We start from the raw sequence: 14,484 nt of genomic DNA, 5'->3' as shown, positions 1-14,484 counted from the left end.
CAACACTTCACTGTACCTGGTTATCACACCACGAGACAAATCCAAGACATCCCCGCATGTCAGGGAAACCTGTGGCAAGACAACCAGGCGACCCTGTGCGGTTTTTCTTACCTCAGGAAACAGGTGTTCAGTAAACGGCTCCCACCTCCGCTGAGTGCAGGGTGACTGACAGGACACAGAGAGCACGCCGCGGCAGACAGCGCCTGAGCATCTCGCCCGTCAGTCTCCTCCGCCGGGCTGTCAGTCAGTCAGGAGCACCGAGCTGCCACCACCGCTGTGACTGTGGGGTGTGTGTGTGTGTGTGTGTGTGTGTGTGTGTGTGTGTGTGTGTGTGTGTGTGTGTGTGTGTGTGTGTGTGTGTGTGAGAGAGAAAGAGAGAGAGAGGGAGAAAGAGATAGAAAGAAAAGAAGAGAGAATGAGTGAGAGGGAGGAGAGGGAGGAGATTAGACTGCAGGTAACAGCAATTAATTTCCTCTCAATACCACCACCAGATCACTGTCTCATCTGTGGGATTGACTAGATAACTGCCTTTATAAACTCTGAGACATGGTGAATGAATGAATAAAATTATTTTTCTGATTATCAAGAAAAGAAGCCAACAAGTGATATTTTATTAGCTTGTCATCCTAAAAATCTAAGTGGCAGTATTCACCTTCTAAACTGAATTTGTATTTATATTCTCTGTTCCAAAAGTTATGAATGGAACTGAAGTTTCTCTAACTTAGGATTACGTCCAGTTGGTGCTGATGCCAAATGCAGTGAATAGACACAGTACCTTACTTAATGCGTGATATATTGAAAGCAAGTGACAAATTGCTCTGCTGATGGAGCCAGTCTGGCACTGCCTACATGCACAAGGAATCATTGCCAAGAGCAGCGACTGTCTTCATTTACTCCAGCGCCTTTCTCAGGCTGAAATGCAGCTCTTACCGGAGTCAGCCATTGCAGTAAAACGGACCCTGATCTATAACATCCTCCACACTCACATTATTTGAGGTAATTTTTGCAGCATGGTTTTGTGGCCAGTTAGTAATCGTACAAAAGTGGAGAAGACGAGAGCAGTTCTACAGGGATGCTGACTATGTCTAGAGATGGCTGGTAGCCAGAGATCGTAGGTACTATGGCTTTTTGAGCTGGATCGAAGAGGCACACAGTGTATCTGCAAGCTGCAAAGAAAAAAAAAATGTCGGTGGCTCTAAAATAATGACAAAATGAAGAATCTTTGTTGTTAGCAAAAATAAATAATAGCAGTACAAGTCAAAGTTAAAATTAAAATTATGGTCACTATATTCCAATGATGTTTAATTTTCAAAATCAGACAAAACTGAAAGAAACAGAAAAATAAAAAAAAAACACTCAAAACATGTAGACACTTATGATAAATGACTCAGGAAGAACAACAGGGATGTAGGGATAGAATCCATCTTCAAAGTTAAAAACCGTAGGATAAAACCTTTGTGTGCAGAAACAAAGTTTACCATGACTGAATTGTTCAGGTTAGCTGTCCCATGTAGAGAAGGCAGGGTCAGGTGGCTCAGGTGAGGTCCACACACCTGCCCTTATCTCTGTTGTCAAATCTTCCATTGTTATCTGGTCCTGTGAAATGTAACAAAACCAACATTAAGAACTCAAACTGAACACCAGAAAAAATGATATATTGGTAAAAAGATAGGCCATGATAGACATATCGACATATTGTTTCTAACAACAAACAAAAGAAGCTTTGATCTGAGTAAAAAAATTCTGTTTTCCCTGAAATGATAACATGAGTTTGGGTAAGTCAGAGATAAAAAATCTCCAAAACCCTGATTTCCAAATTTGATTCCATCTGCACATTCTGTCTCCAAAAGTGTCCCAGAGCAGGATGTAAACACTCACTATATACTTTTCTATCATTTTTGCTCCACTTTGGGAGGTCACGATGTACGATTAATGTTTTAATTAAATCAACTGCTGCATAGATATTTATAGGATACTTGGTAGAAATATTGGTGCGGGTTACACCTCTCATCAGCCTATCAAAGGTTATATATGATATAATGCAAATCTCTTTTTGAACATTTAAACAAGACATGTTCCTAGATAGAAGATTTTAAGAAGTGTGTTTTGGTGGGAAGTAATAAAGACTGGCAGGGCTGTTAGTGGTGATGGCCTGAGAAAATGTTGATTTGTTTTTCACTGTTTGATTGGCAGACTAAGCTAAACACACTCCATTATGTAAATGTATTCATATCACTTTGGCTTATATCCTCAGCAGTCAACACAAACACACACACACACACACACACACACACACACACACACACACACACACACACACACACACACACACACACACACACACACACACACACACACACAGGTTCTTCCTGCAACAGGCTGTTGTTGTTATGGTTGCTGCGTTGCCTCCAGAGACAATGAGGAGAGAGGAGACACAGAGCGAATGCTGAGGAAGATGAACTTGACCTTTATGATGTCTTGGTGAGGAGGGGTTGGGGGCATGTTGGTACTTATGAATCTATAATGAACCCTGACTTTGTGTGTGAGTGTATGTGTTTCTGTGTAGATGTGTGGATACTGCAGAGGTCTGAGCTCTTAGCTGAAAAAGGTCATCACCCAGGGGAGCATAGATACACCTTGCTGCCTGCTCCCTCTTACTCTTAATGTGTCTGAGAAAACCGCCCCCCTGTCTGTCCTCTGAGCTCCATAATCAGACCATGAGAAATCTCTTCCTGATTTTTTTTTAGCCATCACTTCTTGAACTTAAGTGTATCGAAAACCAGAAAAAAAGATTTAAGACATAAGATAGCAGAGCATCAACCTTTTTTACCCCCTTTTTTTTTTTTTTTTTTTTTTTTTACAAAATTTTGGCTGATATTTTCCTTAAAATATGTAAACAATAAATTGACTGTGTTTTATAGTTTTCTGAACACTGTTCTGCAAATAAAGTATTGATCATTTTTAAGTATATTTTTTATTTATTCTGGGAGAATGTAAGCAAGTTTACATATTATGTCTAAAGAACTTTTAGTGCATTTAGGCAATATTTCAGCATCATATTTTTTTTTCTTATGTATTTCAAGATATAAGACATATTTTGGTTGAAAATTCTTTTATGTACCAGGGAGCTCCTTCATTTTATGCCTATTGTGATTCAAAATTTACATTTAGCACATCAGATTGGAGTAATTTTAGTTGTATATTGTAGATTTTCTAAACTGTTGGTTTACTTCACTTTATTTACTTCAATTCTACTAGAGGGTTTTCTCATATAAATTGTACATTAAAGAGTTTCTAAGGTAGGTGGATTGGTTATTTTGGGGGGCATTCAGGTCTATATTGCATTTGCAGCTGAAGACAGAGAAGTTGTGGAGTGTGGAGAGAGAGATAAAGTACGTGGCCTGAACTTAGAACAGCGACTGCCTTAAGGAGCCTGATGGACTCACTTAGCCAACCGATGACTGGGAGCATGTTTAGATCTTAGATATTTTCAAGTTCATACATTTTAGACCCACTGAAGATTTTTTTCCCTTAACATTTTAAACATATACTTCAACTGTATATATCTGATGACTAGATTTTAAGGCTACTATTTCTAATTGTTAGATAGAAAGCCTGGGTGTGTACTTCTGTCTTCTTCGAGCTTTAGTGTCTCCTGCTGCATTCTTTACTCTGATAACCTACATAACCAAATCCATCTTAAACCAGTGAATCTGCATTTTATTACTGTCATAAATGTCCATAAATTAAGAAAATGTGTTTTTTTTTAACCTTTTTATTGGATAAAAAGATAAGTTGTTAACAAGAAATCTCACTGATAGCAGCCTTGGAGATAAATTACTGACTTATAGCCTTTGTTGATGTGAAAGGATTAATTTTCCTTGGTGGGTCTGCTAAAAACTGATATGTCGACCTGTCACAGAAGGAGGAAACAAATGTTTCACTAAAGGCAAGGATGGATCTGCTTTATTTAAATGCTCTGGTAAATGTCCTTGAGGCAGCATGATGAATACCAGGACCTTGACAGACAGCCAACACATCTGTTATTAAGACTAAGGCTGTTTTTTAATCAGTGCACTTTTGAATGTGACGTTAACAATCAGCAAATAAATAAATCAATACCAATGGATTTTTAATTGCATTTTCAAATGTATATGTAAGGAACCCCTTCTGTTATCTATGGATTTAATAGTCCATCCATCTAGAGTAAGCTGTAATAAAGGATGGCATTACCTGTATCCCACTACTTGATTTTTATGACTTCCTTAACTGTGGCATCTTTTAGAGCTTCTTCAAATTAGTATGTGTAGCATAGATAGATAAATAAATGAATGAATGAATGAATGAATGAATGACTGAAGGAAAGACAGAATGAATAAATGAAAAAGGAGAAAGAGGAGAAATAAAATTCTTTTCAGCACAACAATGAGTCCAGATTTATCACCCTAACTTTTCTTTTTCTTAATTGATTTCTAATCCAAACAAATCCCAAAGAAGAGAAACCTGTGGTTGTCTAAATTATGATTTCTTTTCAGCTGGACACGATGAAACCTGTTAACTATTTTTTCATTTTTTTAGTGTAAAATCATATTATTTTTCTTTTTAATATTTTAGAGCACTTGTCTGTATTGTTTCTGCATCAAAATTTGTTCAATAACACTAATAAAGGACCTAAACTGTGGCCCTTGTAAGCCGCTCTGAGTAGTTTCAACAAAAGGAGAGAAAGTCCCATGATAAACTCTCACATCATCATCAAGTTTGTTATGAAAACATCTATTTCCAGTGCCTGAAAAGTTGGTTATTAATTCTTAAATTGAGGCAGCTCCTTTAGACCACTGATATAGGGCTTTTTGTCAGTGTGCTGGTTCAGCTCAGGGGTCCCTTTGTTCCAGCTGCCACAGCAGATTTGGGCGTCTGTACTGAGGCCTGTCAGAAACAGGCTTATCTCTTGGGGGCCTCCCAGCACAAAGACCCATTTAGATACTCACAGAGAGTGAAATCTTCATTATATACCTCTTGAAAGAGAAACAGACCTCTGCTCTTTGAGAAAATTAATTGGAGAAAAGTATTTTGTTTGGCTAGGAAGAAAGCGCCAAAACAAAGGATAAGGAGCAGGCCTGGTGTTGTACAGTGAAACTTTTTGTTGTCTGACATGGAGATGGCCGGGATATTTAGGTTCTCTCTGTTTCCATTAGTTAAGATTATTTTCAGTTGAGACAAAGATTTGACAGATGCAGAGGGCTGATTGTCACATTAGTCATCCCTTTAAATCCTACAATACTGTTTTTCTTTAATTGCTACAATAAGTTACTCAAAAAACAAACAGAGAAGTTTTGAAAACAGAAACAGATTAAATATCAAAGGTTTCTAACCATCCATGCAATTGTCTTTTTACTTATCTCTATCTATATCATCCATCCACCCATCCGTCTGCCCACCTATCCATCCATCTGCTGGCCTTTCCCAGCCATGCCTGTAGTGAGAATGTCAGTATATCTGCCATGGCGTCCTGCTGATGTGTATTGTGATGGGGTTGAATACTCAAGCTACCAATATGGCCTGCACCAATACTGGATTAGCCACAGTGGATTAGCTGGCTGCCCTCCTGCTGCTTATTCAAATATTGTTTCACGTATTGTCATCATTGGGGCAGAGCTGCGGCCCTGTAGCCCGCAAAGCTACAAAAAAATCTCAGAGAAAAAAAAGAAACAGGAGAAATGTCTTTTGCTGCCATTTACCCAACAAAGCCGATTTTTCAGCGATGGGGAAATGTGGATCACTGAAGGATGGGAGAAAACATAGGTCGGTTTCGGGGAGCGTCTGCAGCCCTAGAAACTCGGGGAAAAAGGGTGGATGGAAAGATGATGGAAAGAAAAACCCAACCAGGGCCAAAATCAGGCATGAAAGCGTGCCTTGATCTTTGATACATGGTGTTCTTCTTTTTTCCCCTCTCTCCCTTTCTCTCTTTCACCCTCACACATACACTTGGGAGTCAAGGCGATTGATGTGCTGCCTTTGATGGCCAAGAGAGGCCTATATTAACAGCCAAAAGACCATGATGAAAGGGGCTGAGAAAGAGAAAGAAAATGGGTACAAAATGTGTTATTAAAAAGAATGGCAACTCATGATAAATAGTTCAGATGGAGAGATGGTAGCCAGATATCGGGGCGTTCAGGGTTTGATGGTTTAACAGCAGCGGAAAAAAGGCTAAGGTAGACGGAGAGCTTACCGTGCTAGCCCGGCGGTAGTGGTGATGGCTGATGTTGGCTTGGTGGTTCCTGTATGTCATGCTGGTGGTCATCCCGTTAGAATAAGGCCGGTAACTGCACCTGCTGCACGTCCAGGGTTCAAACGGGTGATCCGAAGGTCTGGACGCCAGTGGACGTCCCATTGCAGAAGCAGTCGCCATCTTTGTCCCGTTGTTGTCTTGGATATCCTCTCCTGCGTCTTCATCCCTCCCTCTCTCCTTTGATCATGCCTCCCCACCCTCGCTCCCTGCCGTATGACATCATCACGCAGCGGTATCGACGAGCATCAAAGAACCTGCGGGCAGGACTGTGTATCTGTCTGCCTGTGCATTTGAAAGGAGTGTAAATATGGAGCATAAAGGGTGCTGTAACCCCCCTACCCACTCTTTGCATCCACTGCTCTCCTCTCCCTGCAGATGGATGGTTTATTAAGACCAGTACCAAACTAAACACACACATGCACACACCCACACCACGCAACTCTCAGACGGGTGTATCCCAAGGCCCCCTGCTGTGCCTGCAGCGTTTGATGATGTCCTTAGCAGCTTCATTCATCTCAAAGCTTGTTCCTTTCACTCAACAGTTTTTTATCTTCTTTAGCTGTATGTCCCAAGCTGTTGTAGCAAACCCAATGTGTCTCTCAGTCATCTTTTTGGCTAAATGACAGTTAATTCCTTCTCAAACTGATCCAGAAATACTCCTCCTCACATCTCCACCCCTCCTTCCTCGCACTTTGACTCTCATCCCCAGCTCTTTCTCTCTTACCTCTTACAGCTGGTCAGTACCATTTCCAATCCTGTTAAAGTTGTATGTCCTCTGGAGGAGCCCTTCTGTTTGTCTGTCATCTGCCTGAAAATCACATATACATGTTTCACTGTCAGACTCTCAATCCTCTGCAGCAGCTGTTATCCAATCCAAAGAGATCTGCCCCCTAAAAACACACATCATTAGCAACAGAATACGCTGCATTTGACCAACATTCATGTTCCAGGGAACAGAATTAAGCCAGTCCGTCACACTATCAGAATATCTTTGACATACAGTTAATTTAAATAACAGATATACTGTATTCTTGTGTGTGACCTATACAGAGGCAGAGAAACTAAAGTTAAAACAGAAAATGGAGTTTAACATTTAACAGGGCTAACTTACAAGTTGTGTAACATTTAGGTTTTAAAGCACTACTTTATGAATTCCAGGGATTGGTATTCATTGCAAAAGTAAGTACATAGCACCACAAGAGATTCAGTATTTGGAATTACAATAATCCCAACAGCAGAACTATTCTTATTTTCTTTATGATTATATTTAGTGCATGTAGCCACTGATACATTGGCTACATGCACTGGTTTTATAATAAAATGTAGAACAACCAAGGGTCATCTCTTTAGTTACATGATTGCAGATTGTGAGAACACTTTAATGAAAAAATAAAAGAGGACTTTTGATGAGGCTGAATGAAGCTGGTAAAAGCTAGCTCTAAAGCTATCTTAAAACTTTTGGCAATATTATTTTTGCCAATTAATTAGCTAACATGGGTATAGCTCGTATGTGTACTTGACTTGTTTTCTTTTCTCCAATGTCAAAGAACAGTGTATTTGTTATGGTTAAACATTTCAAATTTCTGTATAAGGTCTGTATATAGTGCAGTCTTACATTTACATTTACATTCTTACAGACTTTGAAATGGACTACAGCAGTTGGCCAAAACCAACAGTCAAGTTGGGTCATATGTACTAAAATATGCAACAAAACATGTTAGTCCTTTGAAATTAATAAACTCACCTCTTACAGCATTGCTTTAGTGATTTTTTCAGCACTTTTTAATTTGTTAGATGGTGGGCCTATGTAAGGAAGCAGTTAAACAAAACCTAACACACAGCCTACCAGCAATATCGTGACTGCAGTAATGCCAGTGTTCCTTTAGTATCATTTTTTTAAACATAGTATTTAATGTGCAGGTTTCCCAAAATGCTAAGTGAAAAGATGATGCACCATTCCACATTTGACTAAATCACACAGTGGAGTTCCTTATAGAAATCTCCTTCACTGACTCCAGATACAGCTTAAAACTTAGAGACTTTTTGTAATATATGGAGCATTTCACGTAGAAAGGTTACACTAGGTATATGGGGCTCAATGATGAATGTAATAATCTTGTGCAGTATTGGTATTATATAATTGATTTTATTCTGATTTTTCAGTGTCCTGTGATTTTATGTTATAACCGCATCTGTACAGTTGCACTCATTGCCTCTTGTGTGCAGATTTCCCAAAGAATCTAAAGATATTTTCGGATTAAAAAATCTAAGATCCAGTACTTTCTAGCTGCAGTTCTAATAATATATGTCTATATATATTTAAAAGGAATCAAAGCTATTTGAATGTCCCAGCTCCACCCTCTTTACTCACATCTTCCTTCTGCACGCTGCCTTGCTGTCTTTCTGCCCCCACACCACCTCTCCTTTCGAACTAATTGTCAAGGTTTTTGTTAACATTATGCTAAATTACGCTCTTTGCAGCGAAAGCCTACCAATGATATAGAAATCTTTCTCACAAGGATTACATCACTCATGAGACTGAGTAAGTAGCTGTGTGGAAAGGAACAACAGTTCCTGGATTTGTTTCTCATTCACCCTTCTCTGTTTCTCTTCTTGTGAATCATTTGCCTCTGCACAAGAAAATGTTTCTTTGCTTTTTAAAAACTAAGCCTTCCTCCTCTCATCCATGCTCCAACCATGTAAACAGTTATTTACATTCAAGAAGCAACTTCATCTCAGGTATTAAGAAAACCAATTTCTCTCCACAAATAGACCTCTTAAAAAGGCACCCTCATTTCCTCCACAAATTACTGCTCTCGTAATCCTAATCAACTAAATCCTTCTGCTGGTTGCTCCCATTTTTAGCCACAAACACAAATGTTTGGAATCAATACGAGCACTCTTGGCCTACCTGTAGGATTGTTGGGGTAACAGCTAATGGCACCAGGCTGACAGGCTGGAGAGGGTTGATAAGCATTTCTCATTACTGAACCCCATTCACATAGCTGGCTGCCACACACATTCAACACACAATGGCAGATGCTCACAGAAAAATAGATGTCCTCCAAACCATATTCCCATCAGCCTAACAATAGGTTTAAATAAATAAATAAATAGTTGGTATGTGCATCTGTTGACAATGTGTGTGTGTGTTTAGAACAAAAAAATAAAGCATCTGGGAAGCTACAATCTAGCACCTTGGGATGCACAAAATAACAGAAAATCCCCACGATACAATTGCTCTGCAGTAAATACCCATTTAGCAAAGCTCATAATCCCCTTTGGTTGTAGTTAACAGACGTTTAGGTTCAACTCAGTGGTCACTTTTCTTGGGCCACAATTTGTTATCATTCCAGCACCACATTCACTGTCCATCTGTTAATGTCAGGTCAACTTTGCAGTTTGCTGTAAGTTGAAGCATTTCAAACTTTTTATGAGTTTGTCCACTGTCATGTTATAAACTTTTACTGTATCTGACAATTTTTAACCACAAGGCCATAAGAATCTGAAAATTGTAAATGCTGAGCTTTCAGTACCTAACTGCCTGACTTGTCTAATTATTGCGCATAAAGCAAAAGTTAATGACATTTTGTTACCAGGGATCAACAGATTTGCTTTACCCTCAACAATGGCAGCTACTTTACACTTCTTACTGCCAATTATACACCATTCATACCCACAAAAGCAACATTCAGACGCATATTTTATTTTGATGATCATAGAAATGATTCAGCAAATCTTCTCAAATGTACAACTAGTATACTGTATTATTTGTACCCCTGCAATACCCTCTGAATAAACTGTGTAATTTCTTGGAAAGATGATCCACAGAAACAGCTTCTGATTATTCTTCTGGTGAAATTGCAGCTGGCTAGAAAAATAAGTATGTGTTGGTTTTGAGCACTCCAGAGAGGCAGAGACTCCCTGGGGACAATGGGAGGTTCATTCTGACTCTGTGAGAGACAACATGAGCAAAACGTTCAACAATCTCAAGGTTAATGCTCCAGGTGAAAAACTGCAATCGAATTGGGATTTCTTGACTGCAGTACAATATCATTACACAGTTTGAAGAATCTGGAGAATTGTCTGTACAAAGTGAGAGAATGCTGAAAACTAGAATAACAAAATTATGGAAATTTTTAAAGTTGGAAAATTTCCATGGGGATTTTTTAAAGTAACAGGAATTAATGAGATATTTTCAGGGAACAGTTAGGAGTAAATAATAACTGCTTTTACCTGGTCATAAACATCTGTAAATATTAAACATTTTTGTTTTTATAAGCTAGACATGCATGTAAACATTTGCAATATTTTAAGTGACATTTTAAATGATTTTTCAGGAATTTTTCCTGTCGTGAAAATAGGAACAAATCTTTTTAATAGCAAGCCTCTGGAAATTATACACATTATGATGAGCATTTGCTAGTTTAACTTAAATGCCTCCATTACTTAAGTTAAAATATAACATCAATATATCTGCATCAAAGCTAAAATCAAAAGTTACTTTGACAGGACTTCTAGACTACAAATCCAGAAAAGAGATCTCAGTTGAAATGTTGTAGGCTACTGAAGTAGTGACTGATGATTATCAAATGTGCTTGGAACTGTTTGCTTGTGTGATTTATGGTACACAGTTGAATTTGCATTCAGTCATGTTGTTTCAGACAAGATCATCTCTGAAAACCTCATTCAAGTTGATAACAAGAAAAAAGACAACTCTAGATAAATTAATTTAAGTTGACAGCAACAAAACCCTGATTTTTTGCTCAATAATCCTAGACAAATTTCCAGGAAACTTTCTTGAAATTAACTGGAAATTTTCCACCCCATTGCAACCCTACTGAAAATCAGTAGTTTGTGGCGGTGATCTTTGTGCTTCAGTCAGCACTGCAGTACAAACAGAAAGGCTCTGTAGTAGAGATCTTGGCATGGGCTAAAAATCCCTTCAGGATGAACACCACTAAGGACTATGGTTTGTTAGTTAAAAGTAACAATCAGAAAAGAAGCCATGAACAAACATGATCTTGAAATGTAGGTGAGTTCAGCGTACCTGTGCACATTTAAGATGGACTGAAGTGAAGTGAAAAACTATTCATTTCGCATTGTATTTGTGATTCCTGAATACCCTGATTTCTGCCTTTAAGAGGGACCACCTAGCTGTTTTTTTTATCACTGCATAGTTTAAAAGAAAATATCTGTGATGGCATGGGGATGAATAAGTAACCATGACATGTTGAACATTTGGGAAGGATCTGGATTGTTCAATTGCAAACTTACTTGCATTGTTAAGCAAGACAAACCCAAACCACTGTCTTCACATAAAACAGCATCATAGGTCCACAGTAGAAGCTTTATGAAAAGTTTAAATTGAAAACGACAAGAACAAAAAACCTGGGTACTTTAGAATCTGTAAAGCTCAACATTCACATGTTCATCCTGCTCTGTCAGATAGGTCGCTGCTGCGGTGAGGGGGTTGAAGCCATTGTTAGGTAAAGTGAGACAAACGAGACCCCTGAGAGCACTACTTAGCCACTCATAAAGGTCAGATATGGAGCCACACCAGTGGATGCTAATCCTGACCCCAGGGACAATGTGCACATGCGCCTTTGGATGCAATTGTTTCACAGGCCTGTGACATTTAAACCTGAATAAACGTACAATCCTGTGTGGCAGAACAATGCGTACATGTCTGCATTACTATTTTGCTGGAAAGCTTTGGGCTCAAGTTCCCACTGAGGTTTAATTAGGCATAAACTTGGGGGCAATTAAAAAATCTGAGGCTATTTCCTATGGTTGACAACACAAAGATATTAGCATTGCAGTTTTTCGACTAAAAACAATCATCAAAATTACAAACCCATAAAAAATGCGTTTGCTGAAATAATTTTCTCGTAATGATCGAAATGAGGACTCAAGTATTTCACCTGACAGCATTATATTATTAAGATGCAACTGTGATATCAATGTGAGGCATCACTGCGTGTGAGCATTATGTAGGCTAGTTGCACAGTTTAATTGGTATTGCACTAATAACACACTGGCAAGCTGAGAACATCCAATCCTTCCCCCTTGTGTTGCAGCTATAAGCCTGTCAGCAGGTCACACTGATTGGAGCACCTGAGAGCCAGTACATACGCAATTTGTGAGTTTCAAGCCCAACATGGAGGAGATAACGATGGATGGGTCACAACGAGAGTTCAGCACAAGTGTAATGAGCAGAATGAAAATCCAAATTTCGCTAACGTGTACGTGACAGAGAAAGAGAACTGTGCGAGCAAAAAGTATGATTAATGTCCTTACTGAACACCAGCACAAACCTGTTCATACTGCACCATTTTTGCTGCAGAGAATCACGTCACGTGTTAAGTATAGATGTTGTTGTGTTTTTTGTATACCCTAAAATCTTTTCATGGGGTAAAGTATTCCTGGTATATCTACAAAATACAAATGATAAATCTGTTCATGTCCTTTCAGATACACTCAGTAAACACAGAGGGACCCAGGATTGTACTCTGATAACACTACAAAACAACATGAGAACAAATGAAGTCATCTATTCCGACTGGCCTACTCACTCTGACTGCCATCCATCCATTTCATCTTTTAAATCAATTAATTATCTTCTCTTTCTTTACTTTGATATATATATATATATATATATATATATATATATATATATATATATATATATATATATATATATATATATATATATATATATATGGGTTTTTCTTATTTTTTTTGCTGAAATATTTTAACTATGTTTTGTGCAGCGTTCTTGGGTGTCTTCAAATAAAGTGTAATATTATTATTATTATTATTATTATTATTATTATTATTATTATTATTGTCATGACATGCCCCAAAAGCATGCAAAGAGAATATAAAAATGGATAGAAAACATCAAAACAAACCCATACCAGCACAATAACTAATACAAAAAACATTGGTGTTGTTGTTTTTGCGCAGTGAATCTGTTAAGTTTACGAATAAACATGTACTTCATGAATTGCTATGAAAGGTTATGTTAGATACATATTACAGCTGTTTATGTGTATTTCACTTCCAATACTAGCATTAGGCAGAATCCAAATTTTTGATCCGTGCAAAAGGTGTTTGCTAACTTTTGGTGATGAATTAAGTATTAAAAACTTAGTTTAGATTTTATAGACTAGTTGTTGAATTGAGTTTATTGTGAAAAAAAAAAAATCACTGTAATGAGCACTGAGTTGCAGCCCCGGAGTTAATGACCTTTTGTATATTATTTTTTGGATTATATGTATATTTGGATATTAAATGTTAACCGTTTGTGTGAAACATTGACAAGTGCTCAATGATTTATTCTCAGTTATGGGACTTTCGGGATTACTTGAATGACTTTTGGTAAAACAAACAACAAAAAAATGGCATTATGCTCACATCCAAAGTCAATTAACGCTTACAGTTTAGGAATAAGAAAAACAGACCTCAATAATCATGGATCGCATTAAAAGTGTCATCTCGTCAACATACTAGACCTGCTTGTTACCATAAATAAACTGTTGTTCAAACATGACTTAGCTTATGCTTTTTTTCTCAGCGTACAATCGGTGACATTTTGATGGAGGACTTTCCAAACGCTGAATTTATGTCCGTTATTTTTTAAGTTATTACACAGTCTATGGTGTTAGCCTGCTGTAAGCTATCGATACTAGACAAGTCGATAGTTTACGAACGTGCTCGTGTGGGACTCTTTGAACAGCTTAACATAATACATGGAAAAACTGACCCATGCCAAATATACAGAGTATTTGGGGGGAAATTTCGACCCACAAAATTTCACCAACTCACCGTAACTTGTTACAGGTGTGATTCCTTCTGTTCAGGTTTCTGATTTCCCCTATATTTAACTTGTGAATCCAGTAAGCTACTCATCAAGATGCCAAAGTGTAGACATTACGAGGGACTAGCTCCATCTTGTGGTTTGAAAGAGAACTACCTGATCATTAAATATGGAAATTTAAATAGGATATGGTCAGTTTGTCATACACTTTTGTATGATGCAGTAATTTTGTAGGAATAACCAGCATATTTCAGCTGCGAGGAAGCAAAATTTGGTACTTATTTCACTCTGTTGATGCTTTGCACTGATATTTTTCAACCGTCTATTATCTTTCCACCTTTCCCTAATATTGTGCCAAATTAAGTAGTGTACA

Source organism: Halichoeres trimaculatus, unplaced genomic scaffold, assembly GCF_033239565.1.
Source record: "Halichoeres trimaculatus isolate MK-OKI-2021-1 unplaced genomic scaffold, fHalTri1.1 fHalTri1_scaffold_2, whole genome shotgun sequence".
Taxonomy (NCBI): Eukaryota; Metazoa; Chordata; class Actinopteri; order Labriformes; family Labridae; genus Halichoeres; species Halichoeres trimaculatus.
This window is presented reverse-complemented; position numbering follows the sequence as displayed.